General features: G+C 37.6%; 1 protein-coding gene across 3 annotated transcripts in view; it reads right to left on the bottom strand.

Moving 5' to 3' along the window:
• Ten-m (teneurin transmembrane protein Ten-m) overlaps window positions 1–18,686 on the bottom strand; it is a 113,556-nt gene extending 94,870 nt beyond the window's left edge. Inside the window, exon 1 of one of the 3 annotated variants that reach the window (XM_088043982.1) lies at window positions 18,406–18,686. The gene's annotated coding sequence lies outside the window, so the exon portion shown is untranslated. The remainder of the gene's footprint in view (window positions 1–18,405) is intronic. The other 2 variants (XM_088043983.1, XM_088043984.1) reach the window with 2 other exon arrangements.
• Window positions 18,687–19,418: the final 732 nt, after the last annotated feature.

The raw sequence follows: 19,418 nt of genomic DNA, 5'->3' as shown, positions 1-19,418 counted from the left end.
CAATGCCGTCGTTAATAATTTAGTCTAAAGTCGGGGTGACGTGTTCGATACAAACGTTGTTAAACGAGATTTAAAAATTCATCGAGCTTAAAGTTTCAGAAGCAGTGTTAAATTATTTCCCAAAGGTGGGTAGAAGGAGAAGTATGTGACGCATCTTGGATAATTTAGGAAACAGTCAAAGAAAACGTGCATTTGCGACTTTCGTCTAAGTCCTCCGAACATCTGGAGAGCTCGAGAGCGGAAGTTCCGGATTCGTCTCCCGTTTTTGTAGGAAAATTTTACATATCAAGACTTGTTTTGTTCACGGGAGAGAAGCGCGTTTATAAGGAAACACGGAGCTTGGAATCTAATGACGAAAAGTAAATTAGCATAGAGGCGAAAAAGACACTCACATTAAGGACGAAAAAGTCCGGAGATGCGAGGAAATGTTGGCGTGATAAAGAGTCATTTTTGTGAAATTTTATACGTCTCTTTGTTCTCATTCCCGTCGAAATAAACACAGATTGAATAAAATCGACTGTTAAGGAAAAGAGGAACGTCAATATCGCAGCGTAATCAATAACAAACTCGCTTTGACTAATATTTGCTCGAAGAACTCTGCTTATATTTCGCTGATGTTTATTTACGTCTAAAGAAACTCGCTGTAATATCGCTTTTAACTGCTTCTGGAAAGTATCTTCCTCTTCCCATTCTGCAGCCGATGGCGAAACTACCCCTACGCGGGTGGTCCACAGACATATGGCTTATGTTTAACAAAGGTCACGTTTCAAGGGATGTTTCCCGTGGATTAAGTTTAAAAAAAATACCAGCACTTGTACAAACAAAGCTCACCCTAATTACCACTTAAAAAATACAAATTGAAAACAAGCTGAGAACGGTGATACACAACACATGTTTCCGACTTGTTATGCCGCTATTAAACCATAATTCGATTAAATAAAACTCACAGTGGCAATAAATAGAATTTATAGGCTCATATTCGAACGAGGCAATTACCGTTATATTGTATTTACATAAACAAAACCGACGTGGTATCAACAGAGTAGATACGCTACAATGTCGGTTTGAATAAATTGTCAAACGATAGATTTGACGCACGAATTCTTTAAATTCTCAAGAGGTTTTAATATCATATCTGTCTTTTTGAGCCAGCTCGTAAACCATTTATGTCGGGGTGACGTTTCAAAATGGTTCTTACTGTCCACGGTTATAAATTAAACCACGCAGAACGTCCAGGTAAAACTACTCCCGGCCACAAAATCGATTTATTTTATTTGTTTGAAAACTATTAAATTTATTGCAGGATTAAGCAAGTTTGTTAATATTACATTAAAAACTCGTTTCACTATAGATCTGTAGTAATCCACATTTGTAGACTTTATGGATTAAAATCGGTGAGCTGTATTGAATGTAAATACAAACGATTTTATCATTTTTTGCTCCGTGTTCTGAGAACATGTTTACAGCCATTAGTGTTGCGTGACGCAAAAAACGCTTTCCCAAGAAGAAAACTGGACCACATATCACCACTCAAATGTTGCTTTTTGCTAGACAACCACTTAACGCATTTTTTGTGCTCCTGTTCTAAATCTGCATGGTAGTTTGGAAATGTACGTAGGTGATGATGACGACATTTTCCAAATTTGCTCTCACGGTAAGCAAATGTTGTCTTTGTGTTCGATTTTCTTATTCAGATCTAATATTTAAACCAATATCAAATATTTATGGTTGAATGAATGATATGTATGAAGTTTGATCATCGAAATAACGGTTGCAAATTTTATGCTGAATTAAAATACGACCAAAGGAAAGTAAACTTAGTTTCAGTGTCTAATTATTTCATGTAAAATGTTTGATCTCTGAGGCATTTTATTCATGTTTTGCTCATGTTTGTTATCAAACAATGAACTGCTACGGTTAAGTTTAATGCGTGACTGTGCCAATAAAAGGTTTTTATTGAGAAAGATTAACAGTTTGTTTAATTTTAACTGAAGTATAAATAAAAGTCTAATAAACAAACAAACGTGCAATATATCTGCAATGATTGAAGTCCATTTATTACCACTTATATGTCACTACAAAGTCTGCATTTATGAGGAAATGATTACGATCAACTTTTTTATAAATCCCCTGACACACTAAACGTCCTGTTATTAAGATATTAACTGGGAACAAATTAAACATTTAATTGAAAACAGTTGGTTAAACGGTATTCATTCATCATTTTGACGACTGAGAAATAGTAGGTTAATCAAGCAATCAATTACGATAAAATTATGATATTTATTCACAGTGGAATGATTTCCTCCATCAAGAATGATTGTTTCATTAATTTGTTCGACACGGAAGCAATTAACGGAAATATAAAATGTGACACCGTAAACACACGATAGGTGATTGCTTTTATTGTTTATTCCCAAAAGTGGGTGAAATAAAGGCGCCGGCGCCGATAATACTGGCAGATGGGATTTGGTGCAAGTTGAGTATAAACACGTCGAAAGCCACTCCTTATTTGGATTGATCAATATCAGAGAATATTAACTGCCGTGAGTCATGTGTCCCTCAATAATCAAGCTAGTCGGGCTAGAGCAAACGTATTACGTTGGTTGTAATTAAACAACCCATTAACTACCAATTAAAGTTCCACGACCTTAGGCCAAGTAAACCTAAGATTAACTGATTGGCGTTTCCGACCGGCCAAAATATTTTACACTGGTACGAAAATATTGTCAGCCATGAGGTCGACCGGACTCGGTACCCATTGCATCGATATGGAGCTGCAATCCGCCATCCATCACTAATTAGACTAATTCGATGAAAGCAGTTATTAATAACCGGGTAATCAGCAATTGTATTGTTCTGAGAAACGAGATAATTGCCAATTGGAGTGAATTGGACCTTTAATCCCCGAGACGACCTCTGACCTTGTTTCCGTTGCGATTCGAACTTTTGTTTGAATACAATTACACAAATTAAATTACAAGGGAACAGGTCAACGAATCCTGCGAAATTATTATAAAGTTATGCAGTATTAGTTTTGTCGAGCGAGCGCCTCTTTAATAAACATTCATTAACTCCAATTATAAGGAAAAACTTCAAACACAATCGTGTTTTGCGAGAAAAAGCAGGAGACCCGTTCAACATTTTTATTTACGTTAGAAATTCGCTCCCGGGATAATAAATGACAAAGATAAAGCAAGAAAAGTCGCCCCAACTAATGAAACCGTGAGCGACAAGTCGCCTTAGGAGCGTACACCTCGCGTTGTTCTTTAGAACACAATGGGCATTGTCCGAATGGAGGACTGCATAATTAATTCCGGACGTGCTTTAACCGGAACTCAAACTCGAACTTGGCACGTCTCTTGTGCTTGGATCGATTCGACGGCCAAAATTATTTTGCGGAATGCATAATGTCAAAGTTTCACGACGAGTCGGAAAAACGATGTTCCCAACAGAAGCAGACATAAGTTAGAGTCTAGTCTTTTATCTCTGATTAAATTGTGGATTTATGAAAAAAGTTCCACGAGAAAAACAATAATTTTCACATTGTCACGTACTAGGGTTTCGCTCCAAAAAACTAACCGAGGATTTCTCATCATTCCGAAAGCGAACAGCGGCGGGGGAAAAGAACGACTATACAAGAAAATGGACTTTCAAAGTTTTTAATACACAAACTCCAAACACGAGACTTTAAAGAAAACGGCGGCTGCTGATAGATGTAATAATTTTAACTACGAAACTCTGCTTACGTAATTTTGAAATGAAACTACGTTTTTTGTGACGCCATCAAATTTAAATAAATAATTCAATTCCACTTTATTTTACATTTAGAGTCGAACCTGTTAAAGATTATGGTCTGCTTGCTTTGCTCCCTCAGTGCGAACTTTTTATTACGGATTTGTTGATAAAAAGTTGTAAAAAGCGTAAATATTTACAACGTTGCATGGCAGACTCATTCTTGAAATCGCCTTAATGGATCCGCGGCTTTTCTTTTATTGCACCTGAACGTGAGTTTTAATATTAGAGCTTTTAAAAAAGCGATTCTTTGTTGGAAATCTTCGCTTCGCAAGTGGCAAACGGCGAGGGCATAAAACTGATCTTATTTTTCCTTTGGCTAGAAGGTCTATTATCCGTATAACGATATATTTTTGGAATGGCCGTGAAAACAAGTAAGTGATACGAAAGTGGGCCCTTGAGAACAATGCATCTAGAGTCGAGGCGAAGAAGCGAATGTAAATAGGATTCCGTGTAGGACTGAACTGGGAGAAGACACTTCTAGATACATTGCCAGCGGCTGAATTTGTTATGCGAATTTCAATTCTCATCGGAAAAACCTTTTTTTACCTTATTTTATATTCGAAAAAATTCTATATGTGGACGACACGACTGTATAAAACGACTATATTCGATGTGAATATTACAGAGACGTCACGTCGGGGGAATTTTGTTAGGGAGAGTGCGTGTAATTTGGATCTTAAGGAAAAAATTACTTTCCAGGAAGAGATTCTCTGGAAATTGAAAACGCGAACGTGATTTGCCAGTTTTTAAGTCAACAAGATTTGACAATTTAGCTGCGAGACTTATCTGATTTTCCGGGTTTATGAGGCGGCGCACTGTCTCGAATAAAAAATAATCGCCGTAATCTTCACACTACGCAGATCAAATCATAGTTGAGGTGTAACCTTTACGCACGCACATGCCCAAAATTCATCGCGAATTGGTACTTTACTTTTATAGCTGCTATTTTCGCGTGCACTTGGACCATTAGTTTGCTGAAATCGGCCAGAGTAATTAAGAAAACGTAAATTCGGTTATTTATGAGAGAATTTTTAATGCGGCTTTTAAGGGATTAAGAAAAATCGTGCCGCGGGCAGGTTATCGCCCTGGAAAACCGTTTTCAACTATCTGCAAAGGTGAACTTTCTCAGATATTTCAGCATTGCGGTTGTGTTTTCAAACATTTTAACACTTTCGGGTTAAGTTTGTTTATGTTGACACGCTCCAATTATACTAAGAGCCTTCATTGTCCCGGATTTTGTTACTATAACATCTGCGGCGACATCAATTCGTTCCAACAATAACAGCGTCGCTTTAAATTTAAACTAGCAATTAATTGAAAAAAACGCTTCGATATTCTCAAGGGACGTCTGTTTACAAAAAGTGTTGGTGTGATGCTCCTGCTGACAACCTTCACCGGAAAGTTGGAAACAAACCACCCATTGAAAATTTAAATTGATTACAATAGAAAATAATATCGAAAGATGAAAGCAGAGGCTAAGTCAATTGTTACGCATTGATGTTAGTCGAGGCGGTCCAATCACTGCTATAGGATGGAGTTTGTAATCAAAAACCCATTACCTATCCGGAGTCACGACCCCTTTTCCTCCCCGGAGCGCGTCCTGAGACAATGTCGGCTGGAATTAATTCCCAACAACCAGAATAGCTTCTCGTTTAGTCGCTATTTTCAGTCTGAGAGAGTTTTTCACCTTCGCTCATTGTGATTGCTTTATCAGACGCCTTGTCAGTCCTGACACATCCAAATAAAGTTTTTACATACAACCGGAGTTTCCGGAATCTGCCAGCATCAACAATTAATCACAATTAGTTGTTTTACAGATGATTTTTTGCTTTGTACGCTTCGGAAAGTTTCCGACATAAAACAACCAAGACGAAGTAAGAGCGTAGTCGAAAATGGGCAAGCAAAGTTACCCAAGCGGAGAAAACTTGGAAAGGGTATAATAAAATATGCGGATGTGCTGCAAGTTGTAGTCGTCGGTTTTCTGGCCCACGAAATTCGAGATTTGCATATACAAAACGTCAGGTGTGTCTGCGACGACGGCTTTATCGCTTCGCTGTCATAACCCATTTCACAAGAACAGAAGGAAAACTGCGAATTCACAAGTACGGTCCTGAGATTGCAGGGGATAGCGCAAATGTCCGACGCAGAAGGGCAAAGTGAATTTTGCGAAGAAAAAATGCCCCATTTATCATCCACCATAAAAAAGTCTCTTCAATCTTGCGCGCATGCAAATATTCCTCGTGTCAGTCAATCGATTTTTATAATTCTATTTAAATGTTTTAAAACAACTTTTCCCGTTGTCAACACATTTCAAGAATAAACGATATAATGGCAAAAATAAATGGTGATCACGTTGAAGCCACTTACGCACTTTTTGTGCGAAATCCTGCGTAAAGTTGGCCCGTTGGAGATAGCATCTCATTTGTCGGTTAAAAGTGGGTTAAAACTTGCAGATCCTGCTGGAGGTCCCGTACGGCGCAAATCTTGGCCATCCGTTTAAAGGAGCGATCGAGGCATTATCAGGATCGGCATCGTAAAGCCCAAGTGACGGCGGAAATCCCGCTCAAAGCTACTATGCACCTGAGCTTCAAAGTGCAGGTCGAGCACTACTCCCAGCTGGTGTCTAGGCCTTCTAATGTCTAAATATGCGTGTTCCGAGCTACGAGGACCACGTCACTCTGGCACTTCAGACACATCTGAAGAGATTTGAGGGTTCTCAAAATGTCGCAGACTTTAATGGAACGACACGTCGCGTTAATTCATGTAATCCACTGTTATTCAACGGAGCCACAAAGACGTGGTAGTTTTATAAAATTGGACGATATAATGCGGTGGTCGAAGGAAACATGCAGGCGACAGCAGTAGAGACTGCACTTGAGTAGCATCATAATTAGAGTGGTTTTTCTCACAGGAGACAAATAGTAACCCAGTCGTTCTTATCTGGAGGAGCAGATTTATAGAAAAAGAAGAACAAAAGAGGTCACTCAACTTTTTAATTAGAGGTAAAGTGCAATCATTGCACGAAAAGGAACCCTCGTAATGGCTTTTTATATGTTGGAAGGTGCAATAACTGCTAAATCTCCACCTACAAGCAAGTTAATGAAATAAATTTCACCGAGGAAATAATAATGGTCGTTTGCAACAACATTACTTACGTTTTAAACTCTATTTAGGCATTAGTGTAGCAATGCATTTCTTCATTTAACTACTTTAAATTTGAATAAAAAAACTAATTGCAGTTTCCACATTTTTTGAAATTTATTGCTTCAACGACCTTGTTTGAGTGAGTTCATTTTTGCATTTCCATTGTGTTCTTGTCCCAGTAATTTCATTAAACTGGCAGGAAATGGCCTTGTGCAGTTGTTAAAATTAATGATGTTCATATTTAATTTAATTTCAAACGACTGATAATTATCGTCATTTCAAGTGGGTGGAAAACGAAGGCATTGTTATTAACCCCTTCGAAATGTTTGTCTGCCGTGTTTTTTGAGGAAAAGTGAGTGATTTAAGAACGCCTTTGTGTGCAGACTAGGGGTCCCAGGGTCACTCAACTCCATTATTCGATGCAGTGTTCCCAACTTTTATTAATAACCCAGTCGTTCCGCAGCCACGCAATATGTGAAATGGTGGAAAAGTTCGCCTCTTTTAATAACAGCACTGTTTATGTTTTTCCACTAAGCTCAAAGCTGCGCAGGAAGTTTCAGTACAATAAAAACAGCCGCAGATTTGTCCGTTTTCCTGAGTTCAGTTGGTGGAATGAATCATATGGGACCGCTCTGTGTTATTTTAGCAAATATCGACAATAATATTTGAAACAGCTTGATGATTTCCCGATTAATCCATTCGGCTAGTAGTGAGCTTTTCGCGAAGCTTATCAATGATGTTAATTAGTAGATGGATATGCAACGTAATTATGATTAAAAGCTTTTGACTGCGATGGGGGTTTTACAAAAATTATGGCAAATAAATCAAATTGATTACTGATATCCCTTCGGAGTTGCTATAGCATGCAATGGACGCTTTTTCTTCCTGCCACCCACAACGTTCGATAATTTAGAGTGCATTCGACTTGAGTACTTCAACCGGAACTGTATTTTTAGCCCTTGACGAGGACGCGGAATTAATTAAATCTCGAGGTGAAATATTGGGACAACACACACCCTTTTAATGTAATTACGTCGTCAAGTGCTTATTGAACAAACTTTTTATTACCGAGGGGAAAGAACGCGCTGAAGTTTTTAATTTTATTTTTCTCAATTCCACCTCATCAGCGCGCATTCATACATTAAAGGTGAGCAACTACAACAAACTTTCGTGATTTGTTATTGAATCGACAACCAATTTATAACGTGACGTCATTAACGAGAAATATATTTAAACTATCTCATCAAACTTTGCGGAGATCTCTCAGAAAAAGTTGAAACCAAGGCGGTAAACTTTGAAATCGAGTTAACTAAAACTGCACGTAAAATGCAACATGCAACGCTAAAGAACATCTATCAAAAGGCGATTAAATACAATGTACACATTGATATTCATTGAAGTCATTTGCGTTGCCTTCATTAAATCGAACAAAAAGCACTCGAAAGTCTCGCTATAAAAATGAACGGGAAGTTATTCGAAATCGCTCAGTATCCGTGATTTTTTCATTTACTTTTATCGCTGAACATATTTAGCTGAAATTTTGTAATTTTACGTTGAGTCAGCAGCAGACGCCCATTTCATTTTTGGGATGCTTGTAGAAATCCGGGCTCCTGAGTTAGGATAGACGATTTGCTTTTATGAGCGCCATATTGAAATTGTATGTCTTTTATACAATCCAATAAGCAATTACTATATTACCGGGAAAATATAGGTTACTTCGAAAGGTTCGAATTAGAATATTTATGTCTTCATCTTGTACTTTTATAAAAAGACGCTGGATGGCTGTCAAAACAAGTTTCCTTTAACATCTGATACTTTTAAAAATGAAATATAATCTACACAAATTAGGGAAAGTGTTAGGAAGATCAAATAACTCCAAGGATACAGGTAGGGTACGTAAAAGTCAACGAAGTGTAATTTTAGTTTGACTGAATATTCATTGTTGCAGAACGACATAAAAATATAAGTTTACAAATCTTATCTTTCAGGAAATATGAATTGCAAAACGCCGATCTCTGTTTAATTAACATAAATCTAGTTATGAACTTAAGATTAAGCAGTTCGTGATGAATAAACATTTTTCAAATCCTCTGCAACTTTTTTCTAGTTCTTTCTGAAGCTTGGAAAACTTTCCAAATTTTCTATATGTATAATTCGTTTTTAACAAAATTAGGTCTCTCAACAAATTCCAATTTTCTTTTAGTTTATCAAAATCAAAATTTAATCAAAATGGGATCTAGAAAATCTTGGTCTCTATCAAACCCCCAAAAACGGATGCAACCGGTTGAAAAATTAAAAAGTTACGAACAGAAAAATTATCCAAAATTTCGATTTTGAAAGTGCCCCAAAATCTATAATTTTGAAACTATGATTTCGACGCCAACATTTCTGATCATGAGTTTAGCCATTATATTAGAGCACAGTTCCGAAAAAAAATTAAAAATATAAGTTTACACTTCCGTTATTTGTTTGCCAGGGAAAATTGCAAGAGAAAATTCGGCGTAAATTTTAATATTTTTGCATTCTTGGCGTTGCCACTAGATTTATCTTTTAAAGTCTAATAATTCATAGGTAGATAGATACATTGTGGATCGAAAGTAACAAACTAATAAAATTGTTTGAACTGTTGCCACTATTTTTCTCTTTGAGCAAACATAGCAACGAAATGACAACAAATGAATCGGTAAATTATTCATTCACTTTTAATAAATTCAGTTTATACCTTAGTCACTTCATATTCATATTCGATGAAATATTAGAAGTATGCACATAATTATGGAGGTTACCAAGAATTTAATTCCATACAAAAATAATACGCGCCAGTTAAATTACCGTGTTGACAAATTCATGGAAATTTCGAGTCAAAGAGATCTTCCCCATATTAATAAATTTTTATCCCCTAAAAACGTTTGGGTGGAGGCGAACTTATTGAATGACCATCAATTGCCTCCACCATCAACACAACTGTATAGAATCCACGTCGTTGATTGATCGCTGTTTAATGCATCTGCATTACAAAGAAGGAAGCGATGGCATAAATGGGCGCGTCCCATTTGTAAGGACGATATCGGAGTTTTTTTTTGGGAGCAGTGTAGCGTGTCGAATGGATACATTTGGGTGACGAAGATGACAAGCACTTCGTCCCACATTGTGGGTTTTAATATAACATGTACTAGAATTAATGCGAGTCTATAGAACTATTAATCAATCGTGGTTGTCTAACTTTCGATCAAAACTATGGGAAGTTGTGTGCGGAAGCCGATATCTGTAACAAATTGCTGGAGGATGGGGGGATTGTTTAAGCTTTTACATATCTCCAGCTGATTTACGAGTGTAGTTGGAGAAAAAAAAGTCGTTAAGACGAAAATTAGAGAGGTAGGGCAATTAGTTACGAGCATTGAGCCAGATGTCAATGATACATCTTTATGAAAGAGCCGAAAGCGCGGATTCTGATCGACAAAGAACGTAAAAACAGCCATTACAGATAATTACATTGAATTATTTATGTATTTACGATTATGAGCACGAGTTCCTTTGTAACTAAAGTGATTTTACGGTGAAGGTTCTTACCGTCTTGATCTTGCGACTCCCTTTGAATGAAATTTTCTTTATTTTATGACTCGAGGATATTAACGCAATATCTATTCTCAAAAAGATTTACCTTTTAATCTAATAAAAGTACATTGCCTGGCTAAACAGAACTTATTTTTTGCAGCCACGCTTAACTCGAGTTTATTTAGGACAGAATTAACTTCCCTTAATCTGAATTTACAATTTTTGCTTCTATTTTTAGCCGTTCTGAAACGTCCTTTGATTTATTTATCCGACTTCAGTAGGTGTGTTCGTATTTATTATTCACGCTGTACAAATATGTGCGTGAAATTGTAAATTAGATAACTTCCTGCCAAGAAAAACCGCAATGATCTTTTCATTTAAATATTTCGTTATCTACTTTGTTATCGTCATGTTGGCTGGTTTGCGATAAAAACTGTGCAATTCAATTCCTCGTCTACACGACTTGTAGCTAACGATGGAGTACAAAATACAATACAATTAGATTTCGCGCTCTTATTTCAACTAAATTGGAAATTTAAAAAATTAGTTTTTAATTGGACACAGATAAAAGGACTCCAGTATAAAACTCCCAATTGTCTGCCACGTTAATTAAATCAGTCAAGATCAGAAATCTACGTTTAACTAATTAAAAGTGCACTTAATCAAACTTTCGGCTCCTTTTGTGTATGGTTTTGCTCTTTTTGATTATCTTTTTCTGTAATTACATCATTCATTAATAAGATAATGACATCTAAAAGAGAGGGTTGTGAAAGCTTTAGCCCCACAGTCGGCGATATTAGATTATAATCAAAAATTCAAATCCCACAACGATAGGTACTTTTGGCTAAAATATTTTAGTATGTGCTTGAATTTGATTTTAGAGCTAATATCACTACAACCGGCTTTGTGTTTTCCAATTATGGTCTACCCAAATTAATGAAATATTGAAATGAAATGGTTTTCTAATTGTTAATAATTCAGCCTTCATTCAAAGTTCATTATTTGTGGATTATTAAAACAGAAAATGAACATTCGATAAATATTTTGGTAACATGGAATTTAATGTTGGTCATTCCGTCTAAAAGAATTAATTTAAATTAACTGCTGTAAAAGCTAATGCAAATATTGATTTTATACGGAAATGCGATGAGTGAACGACATTAGCCTCTATAAAGCTTATCGCTCTGTCTATATTAATACGATTTTTTCTCCGTAGTTTTACTAATGATGACGACAGATTTTCGTACTTTCCGCATCTGTATTACTTAATTAATTTACAGTTAACCGATTATTGATAGATTCAGATAGGTATTGATTCCCTTCGATCTTGTTTAGATTCCCACAGAGAACATTTTATAGTCTCATACTGTTTTTCTCATTTATCATACAGTCGTATAAATCATCCGTTTTATTGCATCAGTGACAAATAACGAAAACGAAACGTAATAACAGTAAACCAACTTTCAGTTAATTTTCATTTAAAAATCGTGTCCACGCCTAAAAAGTGTCGATAAATTTTAAACGCACCCATTATCTGAACTAATTGTCTCCAATTCCTATTATGGATTCAAGAATTAGATTTCGATACGGATGCACGTAGGTTGTCTATTAAAATATTTATCTAGAAATTAAAGGCTTGTCTCTGGAAATGACCCCATCAATAATAACTGATGCAGTTATCAATTAAACTGACTTTATGACTAATTTAAAGACGTCCGTTAATAAAATTCTGATAAATCAGAGTTGTTTTTAAGTCGACTGAAGAATGCTTAAGGTGTAAGCGAAGTATTTGTGGACGACGTTCTTAAAATGTTTTTGCGTCTGTGTCCAGTCGTTAAGACAGCTCCTAATTCCGACTTATGCGCCTGTAATAAAACGGTTAATTAGTGGAGCTTTTAGTATTAAGCTGGCGTACGTGATATTATCTGAAAACGAGCCATTAAGGTCTAGCAGTAGATGCTCGGAGGCCGTTTACATATTTGTAGCAGTTTTCCATGTGATTTACGTGTTGGGGCGCCGCGGTTTGTACTTTATATTGATGCTGATGGAGGGTTGCGGGGTTCACTTGAGCTGGCATTGTTTGTGGTGGTGGTCGTTATAAATCACGGATCCAACAACAAACATCAGTCTTCAGCCGCCGTTGCGGTCTCAGCATCCACGTTTATCACCGCACTTGTTCTGAATCAACCGCCTATCTATCTCAGTATTATACGCCGCGCCGTCCCCGGAAACCGCCGTCTGAACGACCATCCCTTTTATTACCCCTTAACTAACGCCTATTGTACTACATTGGTTATTTTAATTACACCAAGAGAAAACTTGGAAGAGATTTTGGTAATGGAACAAGACGAAATGTGATGAGGCCATAAAACGGTAATTAATTTCCAACCCGTTCACTCTCTTTTCCACTAACGCTTTTCGCGGAGGCTACGAGTTGTTTACATCCACTCGTCTTTCACCTGAGACCAAGAAAAACAAACAGTCGGGAAAATCGATTTTCGGCATCGTTATTTTAGGATAACACACACTGAAATGGACGTTTGGAACCAAAACTAAGAGTTTCCAGTTAAAAGCGTCCTAGGAGTCGACATTTATCAAGAGGAGGAACGTGCCTCACCACTTTACTTGGCGCGTCTTTATTAAGGACCAAAGCACACGGTCTGGAGCACTAAGAAGTATGTGTTCTTGCACATTACTCTTCTTGCTATTTCTCAACTTCTACCAGCTTCCGAAGCTTTTAATTTCAAAATCAAATAAGTACACCTAAATATAGTGCGCCCCAATTTTTAATGGGCCGTTCGCAGCTAATACCACATGTTCCCAGGCTAATACCGAAAGCTCTACCAATTAACCATTTTATTACCGCACATGGGCCGACCCTTGCCCGTGGAATCGGTCGCTCAAGGCCCGCATAATCTCATACAATTACAATCGAAACAGCGCAGCCAGTTCGTGAATATTTAAATCGAAACCACCCACGCAAAGCCGAGTGCGTAACGAAACAAACCTAAAATTAGCCCACCTAAACAAAAACACGAAAAACTAGCGGTGTGAATATAGATAGGCGCCTCAGATCCTAACGAGCCGCATTTTTATTGGAATAAACACACAATTAGTAGACAGTAAAGGGGACGCCCATTAATTCTTACTAAATTCCGCAATTAAACTGCGAGAGGGTCTTCTTACGCCTCCACAGCAGGAGTGGCGGAGAAAGACGGTAATGGAAAAGCAACCGAGCGATGGATGCCTCGACGAGTCGATCGGATATTATTGATGAGGAGTGATGAAGGTATCTTGTGTAAATAATTGATGTGTGGAGAGTCTATATATACAGCGTGGGTACACTAGCTGTGATTGAAAAGGTGATTGTAAACAAACGACCATCTGATCTGACTTGTTAGGTGGGCGGGTTAATCAAAGACACCAAGTCAACTTAAAACAGGTGAAAAAAATAATTAAAATCCTTGGGAAAGAAATCAATTATTAATTTTTCTTATAATGATACTCTGTCATTAAAGGCAGTGGAAGGTATCTAACGCTAAATTATGCAGGGCGGATCTAACCTACTTTATAAGGAAATTGAAATGAGTTTGTGCTTTATTTGGCACAAAAGAATTGATTAAAGCCATAAAGAGCCATGAGCGGAGTGTAATAAACTTGACCGTATCTAAACTAGCAGGAAGACGAGGGTAAACAAAAAACGATGCAAGTTGCAAAGGTATTGTATTTAAAACAGGATTCTAAACACAGGCTGGCCCGGAATTTACGCACAATCCTCAACAGCATTTCTTGTTTTTTTTTTTTAAATCAGGAAACCAAAAAAATGTTGAGTCGTTTTTCAATAATCTAGTCTAGTCATCGTAAACCGCAATCAATGGTGCAGAAGTGCACTCCACAAAACCGCCCACTAAAAGGCTTCATTGGGTAATCAAAAACAACTACAAACGAACTGTTAGTGTGACTCTTAAACCGCCGAGAATTAGCTTTGTATTCAGTTCGGATTATGTGATTTAAATGCAACGATCAGCGAATGTATATCGTTTGTAACAGTGCCAATAAAAAATAGCTCAAATTCGCCGCGCAAAAAACACACAGAAATATGTTAAAACACCCGTAAACTCCTATTACATTCCAAAAAGCTCCAGAGACGTGTGTCTTGGGCAACTTCTCAGCGCCCTCACTGTATTCCCAGAAGACATTGCAAAGGGAAAAATCGGGTGTTGACTGAAAACTAAATTTGATTTCGAGCCTAACTTCTCCAATCTTCCGGAGCAAAGCACAGACTAATTAAAATATCAATTTATAAACTCGGGGATGTTTCCCCATTTCCAAATTTTGTAGTAGCTAAAAACGCAAACTTAATTTAAACGCGCACGCAAGAACAATAAAAACCCTCCAACGCTCGATAAAATTGTCAATTTCCTTCGGCAGTATTTTTTCAATTAATACAACTTTCAATGGAAACCCCAATTCATTTAAAAAGTCTTATGTTTTAATGGTTTTTCGTTTGGTTCCGAAGATTTATGGGGCCGATCGCAATCGTTGCACCCTCATATGCATACAACTCTATTAATTTTTTTGAATGCAGGCGGCGGTTTTCATATTTTTTTCTTTATGTTTCCACATTGCGTGAAGTTGGACTGTTATGTTCTTTACTTACTAGCGTTTTGCTAATTAGTGTCGACACTGTGTTAACTACAAGTTTATATAACTAACTACGAGTAGATTTGCTTGTTATCGTCGATTTAAATCTTCTTACCATTTGTTCCGAAGTAATTTCCTCAACATGACAGTGGAAGAAGTTGAAAAATTCAATTAGTTCGGACCTTGACACGGTTACCACAGCTGGTCACTTGCTTAGTAAAACTTTTGATAACACAGAAAGTAGCCGCTATCGATTTGACCTGACCCAAGATTACTTTTCATAAAAGTGTGATTAACCTCATGTAACTTTGGAAGAAAGCCAAGTAAACTACAAATCGATCCGAGGTTTAAAAATCTTCGGACATGTTGGGAGATAAAAAAATGGCAGAGAATTAGAGTCCGTGTTCTTTTACGAGCGTTTTATGGTTGTATCAGTTCCAAGAGTTTTTTCATCTTAATGTTAGGTGAACCGTATTAAATGTCTTTGGTTTAAGTATAGGTCCCGAAAAAGAGAAGACATAAATTACTGCTGTAATAGACCGAAATGGCGCTCTATTTTCATGAAAATTGTGTTGGCAACTTGGACAAAAACTCCGGGATTGTAAATATATGTTGGATATTAATCCCGACAGCAGTTAACGTGGATCGCACTCGTGAAATAATGCAATTACAAATAGCATAATATGCCTCTTGCACATTACATTTAACCGCTATACTTTAAATTACAAAGTCGGCGTTCCGAACCATAATTCCAAATCACCCCTCATGTAATAACGATTGTTGCCAGTCCAATTGTTTCACGGTAACGTAACACTTTTCCTACTTGTGCTTTGAACTTCCCTGCTGACAATTTGTACGTTTTACCCCAATAATTCGGGAAGCTGTTCCTCCATTTCGTCACTCTTTATTTCCGTTCTGCTATATTCCCGAGATTAAACGCGGCCGTTGCGAGCTAAACCCTTCTATATCTGTCACATTACTAATTAGGGGGCGGTTTTTCTACGCCACTTTCATAAATAAAGAGACACCACTTGCTAACGACAGAATAAATTCTGTCGCGCCACAAATAACCCAGCAGAAATCTTCCCGCCAACATAAATAAAACACATCCGCTCTTCGGGCGGAAATCCTTTTATTTTTGGGAATTTCCGCGGAATTCTTGTTATGCATTTTCTGCACTTCCAGATCATCACGAGCGCGAAAGTTTGTTTGAAGTTCGTAGATGAAATAATTGTGGGACTTTATGTTGTGTAATTGCCCGATTCTCGGGATTGTTTGGATTGTTTTCCTTCTTTTACTAACCCCCAACATGAGGGGTGATAAATTTTGAAATATTTTTCTCCACGATAAGCGCGACGGCTCTAATTAAAACTAGAGTTTGGAACGTACAGTGTGAAAATATCCATATTTTTTCGTAAAAACCGCAACTTTGTGCAGCATGATTCCTTATCATAATAAATCCTATAGGTGTGCGTGATTTCCGAGTTCGCATGTGAAGAAATGACCCATTTCGTGTCCTTATTAAGCGCAGAAGGAAACTAACGAAAAGAATTTTCCGTTTTCCAGCCAACGGACTAAAAAATTTAGCTCTGGAATAATAGCTAATAGGTCTTTCATAGAAACCTGAGTTAAACTGGTCCCCTTTCGTATAGAACAAATGGTCTCATTTATTTAGGACTCCTCCAAGGATCCTGTAATTGAATATATGTCACTAGTGCTCTCGTCCTGGCAAAGTTGGAGACCAGCCTCGGGGATCTAATGACTGGATCCTGCGCCAAACAGCCACTAAATTGAGATTCTATATCGGAAATTGGCGCATTGCAGCGGACATTAACCAGCATTTGTGCAGACTATTCTATTTCTAAAGAGCTCCAACGTCTTATTTATAATCGATCAGTCACAATTACACACTTCGCAGTTGAAATCTATTTCCAGAAAATAGAATTTTCACCTTATTTATAATCGGTCAATCATAAAAATTGGAGCGGTGAGAACTCACATCTGTGCACAAAATTGAAAGCTTGACTTATTAATAGTGAGCTTCCATGACTAGCTAAGTTCAATCAATCAATTATTCGGAGACGCACACAATTTCGAAAACTGTTAAATCTTTCATTATTGTTTGAAGACTCTTTAAACTTGAACGTTTCGTGGAAGCGATAATCTCGGAATGACGAAAGAGCAATGAAGTGGGTGATTACGACATTTCACATCTAAAATGATAATTTTGTGGCAAAGAGAAATGTGAGTTCTGTATCATAGCTTAATTCACATGTGTTGGTGCTTTGTCCTAATCAGTGACATACCTGATCATAATTACATGGAGTCAACACGACATGCAAGTGCTTTTGTGTATAATTAACGAGCAGAGTCGCAAGGATATCTACTTCCTATTATTAGAAACGGAAAGATCAATAAATAATTTTCTGCAATTATTGCATTTGCGGAAGAAATATCGTGTGTGAGTTATCGACGTTGGCGGAAGAAAAATCCACCCGTTTGTTTAGCCAAGGGTTTAACTGGTTTTATCGAGTAATTAAGTCGCATCAATTTGGTTGTTTACCAAAGTAATTATCCCCGGAAATTTTTCTAACAATTTTAAGCCGGGTTTAAGGGCGGATTTAGAAGTAGTAGCGAATGAATGAAAAGTTTCGCGGGATTACCCCTTGCAGTTTTTGAATTCTTCAGTTTGAAAGAATGAATTGAATGACACGGAAGGTTCCGGTTTAGCTAAGTGGAACCTTTTAGACAGTTTGACAAGTAATTTGTGCTTGTTATATCCGAAATCGATGGATTAAACAAGTGGAGACAATTTGAAAAATTGCCTCAATAAAGAAAAAATACAGACTAGAAGGTGTCCAATTAATTACCGGCGCTTTTAACGATTTTCGTGGAAAACTCACTTTAACACTTTCGAATCACAATTAAATATAGATCCGCGAAATAAATTGAACGCACACACAACCCTCATATTACGAAAGGAGTAAATTTCGGTGTGCCGTCAGTGAGTTTTGGCACGAAGCCAATCGTTCCTCTCTGATATGAACTGGAAATCGATTTCGTCCAAAGCGAAGTAAAAGCCACCCTCGCGTCAGTGGCGGAGTTTAAAAGCCGACCTGCAAAAATAGGATTATTGCCGAAAAAGTGGTTCGAATGGCCTAAAGGAAGCCGAAAAGTTGAGCGTTGTCGAGAAGCGGTGTTGACACAGGACCAAGCACGAGTTTGTCTGAATGACGGGGTGGATGTACACGTGCAAGAACTCACCAGCCACGGTGGTAAATTTTTGGGCCGTTGGTCACGACACCCTCGATGTCGCCAGTTCCATGCTCTCAAAAATCACCAAAACTCAAAAATAACGAAAAAGAAAAGACCACAGTCACAAGACACTCGAACGAATCGAAAAATATCGGAACTCAATCACTCGTGGAGTGTGGTAACGCGACCGATTCCAATGTTTTGTTTATCTGGTGGGTGGCTAGCGACGAAACCGCTTTCCAAGACAGCTCGTAACGTACTGTCAAACGGTGGACGAGCGGATCGGAGCAGGCCCATCGGGTCGATGCGCGGTCTTCTAGTCCTGCGCCTGAAGCGTCGCCCCTGGCGGTGGCCGTCGACACTAGACAGGATAACGCCGAGGATAACGCCGAAAGTCGCACATCCTCGCTCGCCCATCCATCTGCGACATGTATAATGCAAAAGAATAAAACATTCATTTAAATAATTAAAAAGTACACAGCAGGTAAACGAACCGGCTTGATTCGCAGATGTTGGAGCTCTCCTCATGTTAAAAGATAACTTTAAACTTTTGGAGTTTGTATGCAAATTAAAACCTCATCCCTTCAAGAGCTACATGCAAGTCGGCACGCTGAAATATGAAATTATAGAGCCAAGTTAAATAAAAACAACCCAACTTCCGAACAAGTCGACGAATCCTTCCTACAGTTATGTACGAATTAATTGCGGAATGCGGACTCATATTTTCGAACTTCATTAATTACTGATTCACTGAGGCGAGAGGAACTCCCAAAACGTCCAAAAACGAGCGGGTCCAAGACGCAAGCCAAGAATTGTTGAGGTGGGAGCAAAAAGATACGAAAATCTCGGATACCATGTCCAACTAATTTTCCCATATTTCCGATAAACTGTTATTGTTTCTAACATTAGATAAATACAACAACGCCCAAACCATAATTCATTAGCTTCATTGAAAAAGTTTCTACAAAAGCCGATCCACATCCTCTAAAACTTCAATTTCCTTTACGTAAAAGATAAATAAA

This window comes from Gnatocerus cornutus, chromosome 8 (genome assembly GCF_029298725.1).
Source record: "Gnatocerus cornutus isolate USDA-ARS CGAHR chromosome 8, icGnaCorn1.1, whole genome shotgun sequence".
Classification (NCBI taxonomy): Eukaryota; Metazoa; Arthropoda; class Insecta; order Coleoptera; family Tenebrionidae; genus Gnatocerus; species Gnatocerus cornutus.
Note: the sequence above shows the minus strand (reverse complement) of the source record. Positions and strands in the feature narration are given on the sequence as shown.